Source organism: Pinus tabuliformis, chromosome 3_2, assembly GCF_031772625.1.
Source record: "Pinus tabuliformis cultivar Carrire ecotype Pingquan chromosome 3_2, CPIR1, whole genome shotgun sequence".
Taxonomy (NCBI): Eukaryota; Viridiplantae; Streptophyta; class Pinopsida; order Pinales; family Pinaceae; genus Pinus; species Pinus tabuliformis.
Window position 1 is genome coordinate 349,545,134 of NC_142302.1, and position 15,627 is coordinate 349,560,760.

At 40.6% G+C, this 15,627-nt stretch overlaps 1 pseudogene; it reads left to right on the forward strand.

Annotated features, from left to right (window-relative positions):
* The first annotated feature begins 14,125 nt into the window (after positions 1–14,125).
* LOC149180909 (peroxisomal acyl-coenzyme A oxidase 1 pseudogene) lies at positions 14,126–15,383 on the forward strand (annotated as a pseudogene).
* The last annotated feature ends 244 nt before the right edge of the window (positions 15,384–15,627 follow it).

The window sequence follows — 15,627 nt, forward strand, 5'->3', positions numbered from 1 at the left end:
ACAAGCTTTGTAAATTCACTCATATTTCGAATTTAATGCAATATAGATAGGTGGGGTTTTGAGCATTGGCTTTCCCCAGGAAAAATTATTGTGTTATGTGCCATTTATTTATCTTCTTCTTGTTCATATTGTTTTGATCGATCTATTGGCTTTCGTTGGTTGAAAGTAGAAGTAGATTCTTGTCTTGTGCTTTAGTAAATTGCATGAGCTTGTGAATATACAGGAAATCGTACATGGTATCATAGTTGAATTCAAAATACTATAGGAGATTCCAAAGTTTTTATTTTTGGGTTACAGGTGAAATTCAAATTTGTAATACATACTTCAGATGGCATTCTACAGTTTGCGGATCAAGTATGCCTTGGAAGGAAGGTCAAATTTTATAGCATGGAGGGACGGAATGGAGGTTGTGTTGGAGTATAATGGCTTGAAGGAATTCATTTATCAATACATTCCTAAGCCAACAACATCGGATGCACAAAATCTGGTTGAATGGAAGAAGTGTGTGGTGAAAGTGAGATGGATAATCCTTGAGGGAGTTTAAGACCACATTGTCTCGAGTCTCCATGGCAAGGAAACTTTGTATGTTATTTGGAAAGCATTGACATGTATCAGAATAACAGTGACCAAAGGAAATTGGCACTGAAGGAAAAAATTCGAAAAAGCAAAGTGGGGAAAGGTGATACTATTCCAAAATACTTGATCAAGTTCACTCAATGTCGTGATTAACTTGGAAGTGTTGGAATCACGTTTTCAAGGATGATATGGTGAGTCTTGCTCTTCTGGGACTCCCAAAGAGTTGGCATAGTTAACAGGACTCTGTCAATGGTCAAGAGAAGCTTCCAGATTGGGAACAAGTGTGGTTGGATTTGATGCAAGAGGAACACCAAGGATGGCTCTTCATCAAAGACTGATGATGAAGAGAAATTTTCCTTAGCGATTAAGGTGAAGAAGGGGAAAGGGGAAGCTTCCCATTCCAAATCGGATTATTGTCATGGAGGCAAGAAGAAAGACATGACAAAAGTGAAATACTTTCATTTTCATGAGCTAGGCCATTTTTCTACAAGTTGTCCACTCAAGAAGTCCAAGAAGAAATCCTCAAGAGGAGCGGTGGGTGAGGCTTTGGCCTCTCAATTTGAATTGGAATTTTTCCTCAATGCACGCATGGTGTCATTAATGATGGGAAGTGTATGGTACTTAGACAATGGCGCTTCATTCCACATGACTTGTGACAAGGAGTTATTCAGTGACCTGGAGGAGAAAGATCTCCAGATGCATATCAAGATGGGTGACGGCGGGAGGTATTGTGCTACTGGATTGGGCACGGTTACTTTTTAAAGGGAGCATGGGGCTCCACTCACCTTGAAGAATGTTATGTATGTTTGTGCGCTGAAGAAGAACTTGGAATCCATTTCCATGCTTGAGGATAGAAGCTATGATATGATCTTCACGAAAGGAAAGGCGTTCCTTCGACACATTGCCACTGGTCAAGTAAAGAAGATAGGGATTCAGGTGAAGAATCTCTAAAAGTTGGAGGTAAAGGATTATGTTTCTTTAAGAATGAAAGAAGATATGGTGCAAAGCTGAGATGTTGGTGAGTTTTGGCATAGGTTGATTGGGCCACTTTCATCATGGGGCTTTGAAGATCATGTAGCATATCTCCATTGGTTTGCCCAAAGGTACACTAGAGAAAGTTGATACATGTAAGGGGTGTACTTTGGGTAAATACACCAAGTATTCCTTTCACGATATAGACAACCGAGCAAAGGCTATTCTAGAGTGAGTCCATTCAGATGTGTGTGGACCATTCTTCACAACATCCACAACCAAACATAGGTATTATGTTATATTTGTTGATGACTTTTCTCGAAAATGTTGGAAATTTTTCATGCAGAAAAAGGATCAAACCTTCACAAAGTTTTGTGACTTTGAATCATTGATGGAGAAAGAGTCAGGCAAGAAGGCTAAAAATCTACGGAGTGATAACAATGGTGAGTATGTCTCAAACAAGTTTAAGAACTTCTGTGCAGCGAAAGGGATTAAACGGGAGTTGACAACACCCCATAACCCTTAATGGAATGGGGTGACTGAGAGGAAGAACAAAAGCATAATAGGGGAAATGAGGACAATGTTGCATGATCAGGGTCTCCCACTACTCTTGTGGGCTGAGGCATGCAACACGGTTGTTTATGTTTAGAACCATAGCTCGCATCAAATACTTGGGATGAAGACACCAAAGGAAGCTTATTCTGGTAAGAGGCTAGATTTGGTCACTTCAGGATACTTGGGTCATCAGTATATTTCCATGTTTTTATAGATCCATTTGGGAACACCACTCCCATCATTCAGATCAGTACCAGTAGGGCTCATCAAACACTAATTCAGTTGCTACATGCCCTAGACAAGTCATTATTTTGAATGCCTCCTTCCCTGAGAGTTTTTTGGCCTGAATCCCTCCAGAAATGCCTCCTTGAGGGACCAGCGCAGCCTTGGTCAGGGGTAAGTGCACTTCAATGCAGGTAGGCCCATGTCAGGGTACTCTGTAGAGCACCTAGGCCCACTTTGACCTGCGCTGGGCAAGATTGAGCGAAATTCACATAGGGTTCTGGGAATATTCTTATCCTCTAGAGTCATCTAAAAGTTTCCCACACTTATCATCTCCTATGATCTCGAAATTGGATAGGGAATGAGTTAAGTAACCTCCTATCCTCTCATCCCTTCCTCCAAGGAAAATAACTCTAAGTTTGGAAGGCCATTCAATACCCTCATTTATGACAAAACCTCTTCCATTTGCCTATAAATTGAGCACTCATCTAAGTGATCAGGGGTTGGACTTTGAGAATTTGTAAGGAGATACTATTAGAATGAGAATTGAGATTGTAAGTGAGAAGTGTTATGCTGCCAGAGTGCTGTGCTATTGATGTGATGTTGGTTGGAACCCAAGTTGGAAGAGTGACAATGGATCAGACTTCATGGTTGTAATTCTTCCTTCTACCTAATAAAGCAGTTTATACCTTTTTCCATATGCTTATCTTGATATATGATGTTTATATGTGTTAATGTATTTGATTCCATTTACTTCTATTCGATAGATATCTTGCTTTGATTGGTTCTCTGTCTTCTGTTTATGCTTGCAGGTACTTTTTGTGCGAGTTAAGTTCGAGAAGGAGCAACAGGAGTCAAACAAAGGAGACAAAAGGAAAGTAAAAGAACAAGTAGGTCATTTGACTCCCTTTGTCTTATTTATCATCTATAAAAAAAGGATAAGCGCTTTAAATATGTTGTTCTAGGTATAGGTACCTACCTAGGGAATTAGTATTTATTCGTAGATACCAAATTCCTCATAACAAATTGGTGACTCCACTGGGGAACGATCATTGTTCTAGGTATTTTACCTTCATCCTAGTACACTCTAGTAGACCTTACTTGCTTCCATTGATCTTCTTTCAGCCTTTTGAAGTGTTTTTTTGGTGAAAATTGTGCTTGTAAGCCCCTAGGATGGCCTCTCTGGCACCAGCGCAGGCTTGGTCTAGAGACAGAGCACTGTAGAGCACCCTTGGCTTGAGGACAGTGCTCTGAAGCACACTGTCTCCCATTCAAGGCTGCGTTGATCCTCCTTAGGACAAAAATCCCTCCTCTGAGTTGATTTTTTGCCAAATTTCCTTATGTTTCTGCTTGCTGAAAGATCAATGATGCTTGTGTCTCTAAAATAAATTTGTATTTCCTTTTCCAGCCCTACTTTGTCCTTGATTGTTTAGTGTTTCTTAAATGATTTCTTTATCAGTATCAATTCATTGTCAAAGTTAGTTTATAGTCGATTAATCTTTGTTCAAAAGAAAGTGTCGTAAAAGTCCTCATTTCTTTCGAAACGTAACTGTCGTAAAGTCTTCGTTCTTGTAAAAAGATTGATTGATTGTATGTGCATTAGTTTCCTTTTGTTCATCATAACAATAAGGGAATCGTAAAGAAAAACTTGCATTGTGCATTGAAAAAGTTTGTGTGTGCTCATAGGAATAGTTTAGGGAAATTGCATTAGATGTGTTCTTTGTTCTTTGATTACAAGAATCAGATTGCTCTATCCCTACTAGCTAAGGTTTTCATCATTAAAAATGAATGAAAAGGATGCTTATCATATTAGTTGCATTCTAGGAATTGAAAATACATCACGTGGTGAACCTTGAAAGGCAAATTCTTAATCAATATCAACTTAAAATTAACATCAATTAACCTAATGGAGCATTGTCACCTAACGCAAAAAATTTAGAGGTCCTAGGCTAAAGACGTGTTCCTGTGTCGTAAAACATAGCAATTGTTGCTAACTTGTCTACAATACATTCTGAGAGTGATACCTCATTCCATGTATGTGAGTATATCATAGCTCGTCCACATACCTTCAGGTATATAGGGCGGTGTTACAGTACGTAAAGTATATGGGAATGCTCTCACTGTGCGGTTTCACATTAGACAACGCTAATATGGATTGGACCTCCACGTACTTTTGGGTATATATGGGAGGACAACACTAGGTTGCTATCCATCCTTAGGTAACCGAGTCAGTCACCTTGTACACTGTGATACACAGATCGCAACATTCAGAGAGATTTCATGCCCGTACTTCTTGGTTCGCCAGGGGGTTTTCTGCACTTCACAGTTACTTGGTAATCCTTTTGCCTAGATCATCCCTCTTTTGTTTTGTTTTGTTATTTTTATTAAAATAAATTTAATTTACCGTGGATAACATCCTCCACACTCGCTCCTTAGTTGATCTTAGGTTGAGACATATGGTTACAAATCCGAAGTCCGTCAATCAAGGAATTCCTTTTGATGGGAATCCTAGTCCTTTTCCTCCTTTCGGAAATATTTGTGCTTATTATATGGCTACATTGTCCCTTCTGGAACTTACCATTGTCTTGCCAGTATGGTTGTTTTCAACCTCCTTGGTTCAAAATATTGTGATTTCTCCGCAATCGAGTACTCCTCCAACTAGACAAAATCAACCTCCAGTTGATCCTAAAGTTGACCCTTTGTCTTCTTCCTCAGTTATTTCTTCCTCCCCTTCTTCCTCTTCGCCTGGTGAAAGTATTGGTACTAGTAACCAAGTGGATAAGAAGAAGACGAAAGGGAAGAAGAAGAAGAAAATTCAGCAGGGGCGCAACCAAGAAACCATTGCTTTGAATGCAACTTCTGACGAGAAACCATTCGATAAGCCTCACAAAGTTCGATATCCATGCAAACTTTGTACAGGAGACCATATTCTTCGAAACTATCATGATATTCCTCAGATCTTAGAAGAATGGTCTTCTCGTTCACATCATCCTATGTCATCAACTTCTAGAGATCATGCTGGTGACACACCATCAACTAGTGGTAGTAAAGTTCATGGAAAGAAGGGTAAAGTTAAGTTTCCATGTAGGTTATGTGAAGGGAATCACCTCATTCACCTTTGTCCCTATCTGGATGAAGCCCAAAAAGTGTTGGATAACCGTCCTGCTTCTCCACAGCGACTTCCATCTGGTTACAGGAGACTCTCCCTTAATCCTTCACTAGTTGATGAAGTGACTGACCCAAATCAACCATCGGTCAAACCCACTCTCTCTGAATGTGAATCCCATGAGTCTATATCTGACCAATCAAAGGTCGAGGAAACAGTTGACTCGATTTCACCTTTGGTTAGTCATACCTTTCCCATAGAGAGTGAGTATGATACCACTCAGGTTCTTTTCGTTTCTTTAGATTTTCGAGGCAACCCTCTTGTTCCATCAAGACATGTGGATAGTCCTCCCATTCTCATAAATCAAGGGGGTAATTCTCCCATTCTTACGGTACCTCCTCCAAGTATTCTGGTCACTTCCTTTTATTGGAATCAACTAGCAGGATGTTGTCTTCCTTCTTATGTGCCTTTTCAGATCATAGTACATGTTTGTAATATGATTGTACCTAGCACTATTATAGATGAAGGTGCATCAGTGAGTATCCTTTCCTCCACTGCTTGGTAAGCATTTGGTTCACTGCCACTTGTGCCTGTTACCCAGAATCTGTTGGCTTTTAAGAAAGGAACTAGTCAACCATTAGGGACCCTTCCTCAGTTGCCTATTACTTTAGGAGGAAAAATTGTTTATCTCAATGTGATGGTAGTCCCAGGCCCTTTAGATTACAATTTACTTCTTGGGCGCGACTATGTTTATGATATGGGAGCTATTGTTTCAACACTCTTTCGAGTGATGTGTTTCCTGCATGAAGGAAGAATTGTCACCATTAACCAGCTTTAATTTCCCAAACCAAATATGGCTTCCAGTCAACCATGTTCCCTAAATGGTCCTTTTGTCCCAATGGTATCTTCCCCGCCATGAGTCAATTATGTGGCAACCCGTTCCATGCCTACATCAACGGACGATCATTTCTGTGATGTTTTACATGATGTGTTGGGGTCATTGGAACCAGATCTCTCTAATGGATTCCTTGCTATGTATCCCTTTCAAAGCATTGTTCTCCCATCTGATGAGAACCTCTTGGAAGTCATGACCTCTTATGGGTCGTGATCAAGGAATATGAGGATAGTTCCTTGTCTTGTGTCAACCTTGCAAAAAAATCAAATAAGGAATATGAGGATAGTTCCTGGTCTTGTGTCAACCTTGGTAAAAAATGAAACAAACGGTATGAGCATAGTTCCTTGTCTTGTGTCAAGCTAATTAAAAAATGAAACAAGGAATATGAGGATAGTTCTTTTACTATGTCAACCTCATTAAAAAATGAAACAGGTCCCTGAGCAGAGTTCCTTGTCTTGTGTCAAGCTCATTAAAAAATGAAACAAGGTCCCCTGAAGCAAAGTTCCAAGTCGAGTCTTTGATTAGATCTCGTAAAATCCCAGTCAAGTCTTTCACTTGATCTCGTAAATGAACCTTCATTCCATCCACCTACTAGCCACGAGTAGCCTACTTAGCTGAATGCAATGAAGCTTGGGGGGCATGCACCTAGAATCGAGTCATCATGCTGGGGGCATGTAAACCAATCTCAAGCATAGTTTTTCGTTTCAAGCTTGTGTAAAAATGGAACTAAATCCAAGCATAGTTTTTTGTTTCAAGATTGTGTAAAAATGAAACTGAATCCAAGCACAGTTTTTCGTTTCAAGCTTGTGTAAAAATGAAACTGAATCCAAGCATAGCTTTTCATTTCATGCTTGTGTAAACATGAAACTGAACCCAAGCATAGTTCCCTATGGTTCAAGCTTGTGTAAAAATGAACCCATCTCCATTTTAATCCTCCTGATTGCCATTATATCAGCCTCATCCATCAGATGAGCCTTGGTTTTTTCTCCTTCCATCGTCACTATCTGCTTGGCCGATCATATGCTTTCACTTGGTTCTTTTACCCTTTTTGAGGAACAGTTGTAATGACTGGTCTTATTAGCTAGCCCCTTCACGTAAATCAACATGTTTTGAGAAGTTCCAACATCACCGGAACCAGTTGCTATCCTAGACAACACTCATTCCTCAAAATGGAGTCTTCTTTAAGCTCTTTTCAGACTCTCGAAATATGAAAATATTGTTGAGCCCTTGTCCTTTTCAGCTCATTAACGGATTGGAAACGACATCTACTCAGTATAAGTTTAACCCTTTTCTGGACTGAGATAGATTATTTACGAAAAAGGAATATGTTGATCGAACATGATCAATAGGTTCTCTCTCGTATTATTTTATGCTTTTTCAGACTTGAGAGACAAACTTATGAAAAAGAACTTGTGGAGTTTTCTTTTTGTCCCTTTTCAAAATCTCTAAACATGAAAAGGACCAAGTTATCATTGTCGTTAAACTCGTTGAAATATCAAATAGCGACAAACTTGTCCATCATGACAAGACCGAGTTTCACCTTCACCAGACTCGTTAAAACATCACATAGTGATGGATTCACCCAAAGGGTGGAATTATACAACAAGCATATGTTATCCTCCTCAAGCTTGATAAAAATAAAGAGGTATTGGTCAGCAATGACTAGGGAAAATGGGGAAAAGGGGTAAATCACTTTATGGCAGCAGGTCGCTCTTTAACATGACACTTTCACTCCATCATTGTGACTATTTGGGTTGGGTTATCTACTTGATGGTCATCATACCTTGGTCTATCATACCATACATTACTTTTGTTTTGGGTCAATGCTTCCAATCCATTCAGTGTCGTCGACATGTTCAAGAGAAGTCACTCAGTTTAAAATTCATCCTTTGCAATACTCATAAACCTTCATTTTCATGACCGCCATTCCTGAACCTTGTGTCGTTAGTCAAATTCCGTCTCCAAAATCATTACACTTGTTTCGTGTTGTTGATGTGGGATACATCAAGGCCCTCCTGCGATGAGTCAATTATTGTCGAAATCAGCACATTATCCAAGAAGTTGACTTAGAAACACCCTTCCAGTACCTTGAAAATTGCATACATCAATGGCAGGTTTCTCGCTTTCGGTGATAGGTTGACATCACTAGCCTTCGACCGAAAGACTTTGTATGGTGTTCGACATCAAAACATCCATTCACACCATGAAAAATGTACTACAATACCTTGAGGATCATTATCATTATCGTGATTTCTCTCGCATCCGTTAATGACTTACATCATTGGCTAGTAATCAAACGGTGTCTTCCAATGTTCGACTTAAGATCGCATATTCACATGGTTAGAATCATACTTGAGTGAATGATTGAATGAGATAGAAAACCCCAGATTTAGTTTCATCCATCTGGGCTGCGATTTCAGGAAAGTACCAAATCATCCGTACAATGGCTTTACATTGATGGTCATCCTATCATGGGTCTATATCTTAGACGATTGTCTATGTACTTGTAATGAAATTTTATATGCTGAGCATGGGTATACCTTCCCTCGGAAATTCATGAAAAAAATTCAAAATATCATGATAATATGTATTGTAGTCGATGCAGGTCACCAACCACTTCGGAACCTCCTCATCACATCATAAAGCATATCACTCAACATCATTATTTTTCAACTTCATGCTTTAGGGGGTAGTTGTTACAGATCCATTTGGGTACATCACTCCCATCATTCAGATCAGTACCATTAAGGCTCATCAAACCCTAATTCAGTTGCTACATGCCCTAGACAAGTCATTGTTTTGAATGCCTCCTTCCTTGAGAGTATTTTGGCCGGAATCCCTCCAGAAATGCCTCCTTGAGGGACCAACACAGCCTTGGTCAGGGGTAAGTGCACTTCAGTGCAAGTAGGCCCATGTCAAGGTGCTCTGCAGAGCACCTAGGCCCACTTTGACCTGTGCTGGGCTAGATTGAACGAAGTTTACATAGGGTTCTGGGAATATTCTTATCCTTTGGAGTCATCTAGAATATTCCCACACTTATCATCTCCTATGAGCTCGAAATTAGATAGGGAATTAGTTCAGTAACCTCCTATCCTCTCATCCCTTCCTCCATGGAAATTAACTCTAAGTTTGGAAGCCCATTCACTACCCTCATTTATGACAAAACCTTTTCCATTTGTCTATAAATTGAGCACTCGTCTAAGTGATCAAGGGCTGGACTTTGAGAATTTGTAAGGAGACATTGTTGGAGTGAGAATTGGGATTGTAAGTGAGTAGCGTTATGCTTCTGGAGTGATGTGCTATTGATGTGATGTTGGTTGGAACTCAAGCTGGAAGAGTGACAATGGATCTGACTTCATGGTTGTAATTATTCCTTCTACCTAATAAAGCGGTTTATACCTTTTTCCATATGCTTATCTTGATATATGATGTCTATATGTGTGAATGTATCTGATTCCATTTACTTGTATTCGATAGATCTCTTGCTTTGATTGGTTCTTTGTCTTCTGTTTATGCTTGCAGGTACTTTTTGAGTGAGTTAAGTTCAAGAAGGAGCGACGAGAGTCAAACAAAGGAGACAAAAGGAAAGTGAAAGAACAAGTAGGTAATTTGATTCCCTTTGTCTTATTTATCGTCTATAGAAAAAGGATAAGCACTTTAAATCTGTTGTTCTAGGTATTGCTACCTACCTAGGGAATTAGTATTTATCCGTAGATACCAAATTCCTCATAACACATGTGACAAAAGATGCACGGAAAAAGTTGGATCCAACAACAGAGTTGGGGATATTTGTGGGGTACACTGATACACCTCACAGCTATCGAGTGTACTTTTCAACCAGCAGGATGACAGTGGTCCGCAGGGATATCAATTTCGATGAGGAGAAGGTCATGCAAGTTTCCCTTGAGAGGGAACTTCAACTACATGCAGTTGAGGAGCCTCAAATTGGTGTGGAGCAACCACATGCAAAGGATCTAGGAGTGGAGACATCCACTCAGGTAGAGTCTTCCAGAGATGGGAGAAAGTGCACCAGAGAGGCTGATAGATTGTTGTCAGATGCTAGAGAGAATGTGGGAGCACCCACAACATAGTTCAAACAGAGGAGGTCACCTGACAGGTACACTGGATACATGGCTCTTATGAGAGGATTTGTTGTGACAAATCCATATTGCTTTGAGGAAGCAGTACGACAGTCGGTTTGGGTTGATGCCATGGCAGAGGAGTATGACTCCATAGTTCATAAGATTGTTTGGGATGTGGTCCTGAGACCAAAGGATAAGTCTGTAGTGAGATCCCGTTGGATTTACAAGGTAAAACAAGTTGTAGATGGTAGTGTGGAGAAGCATAAGGCTAGATCTGTGGCTTGTGGCTTGTGGCTTTTCACTAGTAGAGGGGATTGATTATGATGAGACCCTTGCTCTTGTTGCAAGGTATGCGTCAATCATATCTATATTGGAACTATCAGCATAGATGGGTTGGAAGATACATCATATGGATTTGAAGATGGCCTTCCTTAATGGTATGATTGAGGAAGAGGTGTACATAGAGCAACCTGAAGGTTTTGAAACCTTCGACCGTAAGTCACATGTGTGTCAGCTCAAGAGAGCATTGTATGGGCTGAATCAAGCACATCATACTTGGTACACTAGGATAGATAGCTACTTCATCAGGTTGGTCTTCACGAAGAGTGAAGTAGATATGAACCTATAACACATAGTGGTGGAAGGTAAATTGTTGATCATTGTACTTTATGTTGATGATCTCATACTGACAGGTGATGATCAGCTGATCAAATCTTGTGAGGACCTTGAAAGAGAGTTTAATATGAAGGACTTGGGGCTCATGCATTACTTTCTGGGAATGGAAGTATGGTAGGGTGATGGGAAGTTGTTTGTGTCTCAAGGCAAGTATGCCAACGAGGTACTCAGGAGGTTCCACATGGAGAGCTGCAACCCTATGGAGGTTCCTCTAGCTGGTAATTGGAGGAAGGAGGATGCTACTTCGGGAGAGGTAGTGGAAGCTACTGTTTATAGGAATCTTGTGGGTTCATTCATGAATTTGGTGAACACACGACTTTATTTATGCTATACAGTTAACCAACTTAGTCAAGCGATGGTTAGGCCTACCAAGCTGTATTGGAAGGTGGAAAATCATGTATTCAGATACCTCATAGGCACTACTCAGTAAAAATTATGGTACAAATGGACAGAAGGAGTGAAGCTTCAAGGATTCACGAATGAAGATTGGGAGGAAATTTTAGTATTGGGTCAGCGACAGTTTCTTGGTACAACAGGAAACAAAGATTAGTTGCACTTAGTTCAGCAGAGGCAGAGTACATGGCTACAAGTCAAGTAGCATGTGAGGGCATCTGAATAAGGAAGATCCTGGTTGGTCTATTTGGTTAGCAGATGGATCCGACATTGATTTACTGTGATAATAAGAGTTGTATCAAACTCTCTGAAAATCCAGTTTTTCATGATAGGTCCAAGCACATCGATATCGGATATCATCATCTCAGATATTGTGTATTGAGGCGGAACATGTTGTTAGAGTACATTCCCACAGAGAAGCAAGTTGTTGACTGTTGGGTTGTGTTATATTCTTTCCACGACTAGCCCATGTAGTTAACCAGGGGTTAGAGGGTGGGAGGTCACAGGAGTTTGAGGGGCACCTGTAACCCCACTTTATGGGGTCCGGGGCAGCGCCCTGAAAAATTTTGGTTTTGGACCCTATGTTAGGTTGGGCGGACCCACTTATGGTTTTGTGCATGATTTTCGCACATGGTTTTGGACGCGATGGTTTTTCCGTCCATGGTATCGGATGCTTCAGCATGTATAAATATGTATTGTAACACTACAAGGAACATAATGAAAAAATCAAGCTGGTAGTCCCGATTTTGGGATCCAGGGGAAAATCTTTATGTATATGTGTTTTATGTGTTATGCTCTCGCATTGTTTATTTTATGTGTTTTAGAATTCGTATGTAGGTAATTTCTGTACGGTGTTAAAACCTACATTTGGTATCAAAGTAGTTTTGGATTCAAGGGGACGCCTTTGTTACTGAGGGGTTTCGCTCGGGCCTGTGGTAGACCCTGTTCAGTGGGAGATCTGCGAGATCGATTCTGGTGGTGAAAGAAGATGGCAAGCAGTGGAAAGATAGAGATCGAGAAATTTAATGGTCAGAGTTTTGAGTTGTGGAAACTCAAGATAGAGGATTTTTCGGTGGATAAAGATCAGTGGATCGTGGTAGATCTGGGTACTAAACCAACAAGAGTGTCCGATGAAGAATGGAAGAAGTTGGATCGGAAGGCAAAGAGCACAATACGATTGTGTGTCTTAGATTTAGTATTGCTGAATGTATCAGGGGAAGATATGGTGAAGGCTTTGTGGGACAAGTTAAGGACTTTGTACCAATCTAAGTCTCTAGTGAATAAATTGTTCCTACGAAAAAGATGTATAACCTGAGGATGAAAGATGGAGACTCGGTGACAGAGCATCTAAATGCATTTAATACTGCATCTGTTGATATTAAAATTTTAGATGAAGATAAGTGCATCAGTTTTTTGTGTTCTCTACCAGATTTGTGGGATAGTTTGGTTATTGCAATAGGTAGCAATGCAACTGCCTTGCAGTTTGATGAAATAGTCTCATCCTCGCTGACGGAGGAGATGAGACGGAAAAATATGGAGAGCCAGAATGGTGATGCCTTGTCTGTATGAGGACGGTCCCAGAACAGAAACAAAAATATGTCATCGAGTGGGAGATCTAAATCTAGAGGGAGATCTAAATCTCCAGGAAAACCTGTAAAGGTGGTGTGCTAGAAATGCGGAAAGGAAGGGCACTACAAAAGGGACTGTAAATCTAAAGCTCCTGATAAAGGAAAGGGATCTGATGATGCTCCTTCTGCAGAGGTGAAAACCACCTCAGATGAAGGTGGGGATGTGTACTTGGCTTCTTCAAGTACACATGTAGATCATGAGGCATGGTTGATTGACTCAGGCGCATCCTTTCACTTCACTCCCCATAGAGAGTGGTTCTGCAAGTATGAGAAATATGATGGTGGTGATGTCTTCTTGGGGGATGAAAGGAAGGCTAGAATCGTTGGTCGCAAAAAAGCAAAGTTGAAGTTGCAAGGTGGAAGGGTTAGAACACTTCTGGGTGTTCTGCATATTCCTGCATTAGCCAGAAATCTCACTTTTGTAAGCAAGCTGGATGATGCAGGTGTAAAAATAGTGTTCGAGAAGGATACCTACAAAATGGTTCGGGGAGCACTAGTATTGATGCGGGGAGTTCGAATTGGAACTCTATACAAACTGCAAGGTAGCACTATTATTTATGGGTGCAACAATTCTGTGGTTCCTGAAAGTGGATCAAAAAATCTAGTGGTCTCTGGAGAGAAGACCATGTTGTCGCATCAAAGGCTTAGACATATTGGAGAAGAGGGCCTTCGAATACTTCATGGTAAAGGTATGGTAGAAGGTGTTAGACTCCGTCTCCTCAAATCTTCTGTAAATACGCTGCCATGCTACCAGTGTACTTCTCAGAGATCTCCTTCCACAACCAGGACAATTTCTGAGCGATAACAACAGCATTAATATTTGTATTTTTCCGGAGGTATGTTCCTCACCAAGCAGATAGGCTGGAGAAAACAAATGTAATTGGAAGATGAGCAAAGGCATCTGGTGAAATATCTTTCTTCTGTCGATCGTTCTGGACTTCCAGAAAGCTTGAAATGCATGTTTAATAGTGGCCAATTCAAGGGGGCTTTATCCAACTTTCAGCACTTACTTTCTGAAGGCATGTTTGGGACTTATGGGTCTAAGTTGAGCCCTCAGGTGTTTCTCAAAGATGATCGCCCAAGATTGAGTCGCAAAGAATTGTTTAGAAAAACACTGAACAAAGCAGCACATGCATGGAAACTCATTGTAGATCTCCGACTTTCAGAAGAGGAAGCATCAAGTCTAAGGTTTTTTGTTGATGAACCTGCATATACAGATCTTCACTGGGGAATGTTTATACCAGCTATAAAGGGGCAGGCAAATGAAGAGCAGCAGCAGGAGTGGCTTCCTCTTGCAAATAAAATGCAAATAATTGGTTGTTATGCACAAACGGAGATGGGCCATGATTCCAAATGTCCAAGGTCTTGAGACAACTGCAACGTTTGACCCAAATACTGATGAATTTGTTTTAAATAGCCCAACTTTGACTTCGACCAAGTGATGGCCAGGAGGCTTAGGAAAAGTATCAACACATGCAATTGTATATGCTCGCCTCATAACTGATGGTCAGGACTACGGTGTGCATGGTTTCATTGTTCAAATACGCAGTCTTGAAGATCACCAATCACTTCCAGGAGTTACAGTTGCTGATATTGGTATGAAGTTTGGAAATGGTGCATATAATACCATGGATAATGGGCTGCTAAGATTTGATCATGTTCGAATACCACGCAAGCAAATGCTAATGCGGCTTTCTAAAGTTACTAGGGAAGGAAAATATCTGCATTCTGATGTCCCTAGGCAGCTTCTTTATGGAACCATGGTTTATGTGCGACAAACAATTGTCTCAGATGCTTTTAATTACCTCTCCTGGGCAGTTTGCATTGCTGTGAGATACAGTGCTGTCAGACGACAATTTGGTTCACAGGCTGGTGGTCCTGAAATTCAGGTCAGGCTCTTTCCCTTGCTGGCTACAGCTTATGCCTTCCGATTCGTGAGTGAATGGATGAAATGGCTACACTTGGATGTAACAAAACGTTTGGGAGCAAAGGATTTCTCAACATTGGCCGAGGCACATGCATGCACTGCTGGGTTAAAGTCATTGACGACATCAGTGACTGCGGATGGCATTGAAGATTGTCGTAAGCTTTGTGGTGGACATGGGTACTTGTGCAGTAGTGGGCTTCCAGAGCTGTTTGCTGTATATGTTCCTGCGTGCACATATGAAGGAGATAACACAGTACTGCTTCTACAGGTAGCAAGATTCTTGATGAAGGCAGTCCAACAATTAAGATCAAAGAGGCCTGTGGGAACTGCAGCATATTTGGGCAAGTGGTAACATGGAAGGCATATGCCATGAGAGCATAGACACAGGGAGTACTTCCAAGGATGCTGCCAGATTTGAAATAAAACCAAAAGGTAGTCCTTCACTTGGTGCTAGCAGCCTAGCTTTATCATGCAACCCACAATGAATCATACTTGAAATACGTTTTAGTAAGGAATGGCTAATTTTGATTAAATAAATGAGAAACCCCAGATCATTTTGTTAGAGGTCATTTTCTTAAGGAAATTCTTACTAACAG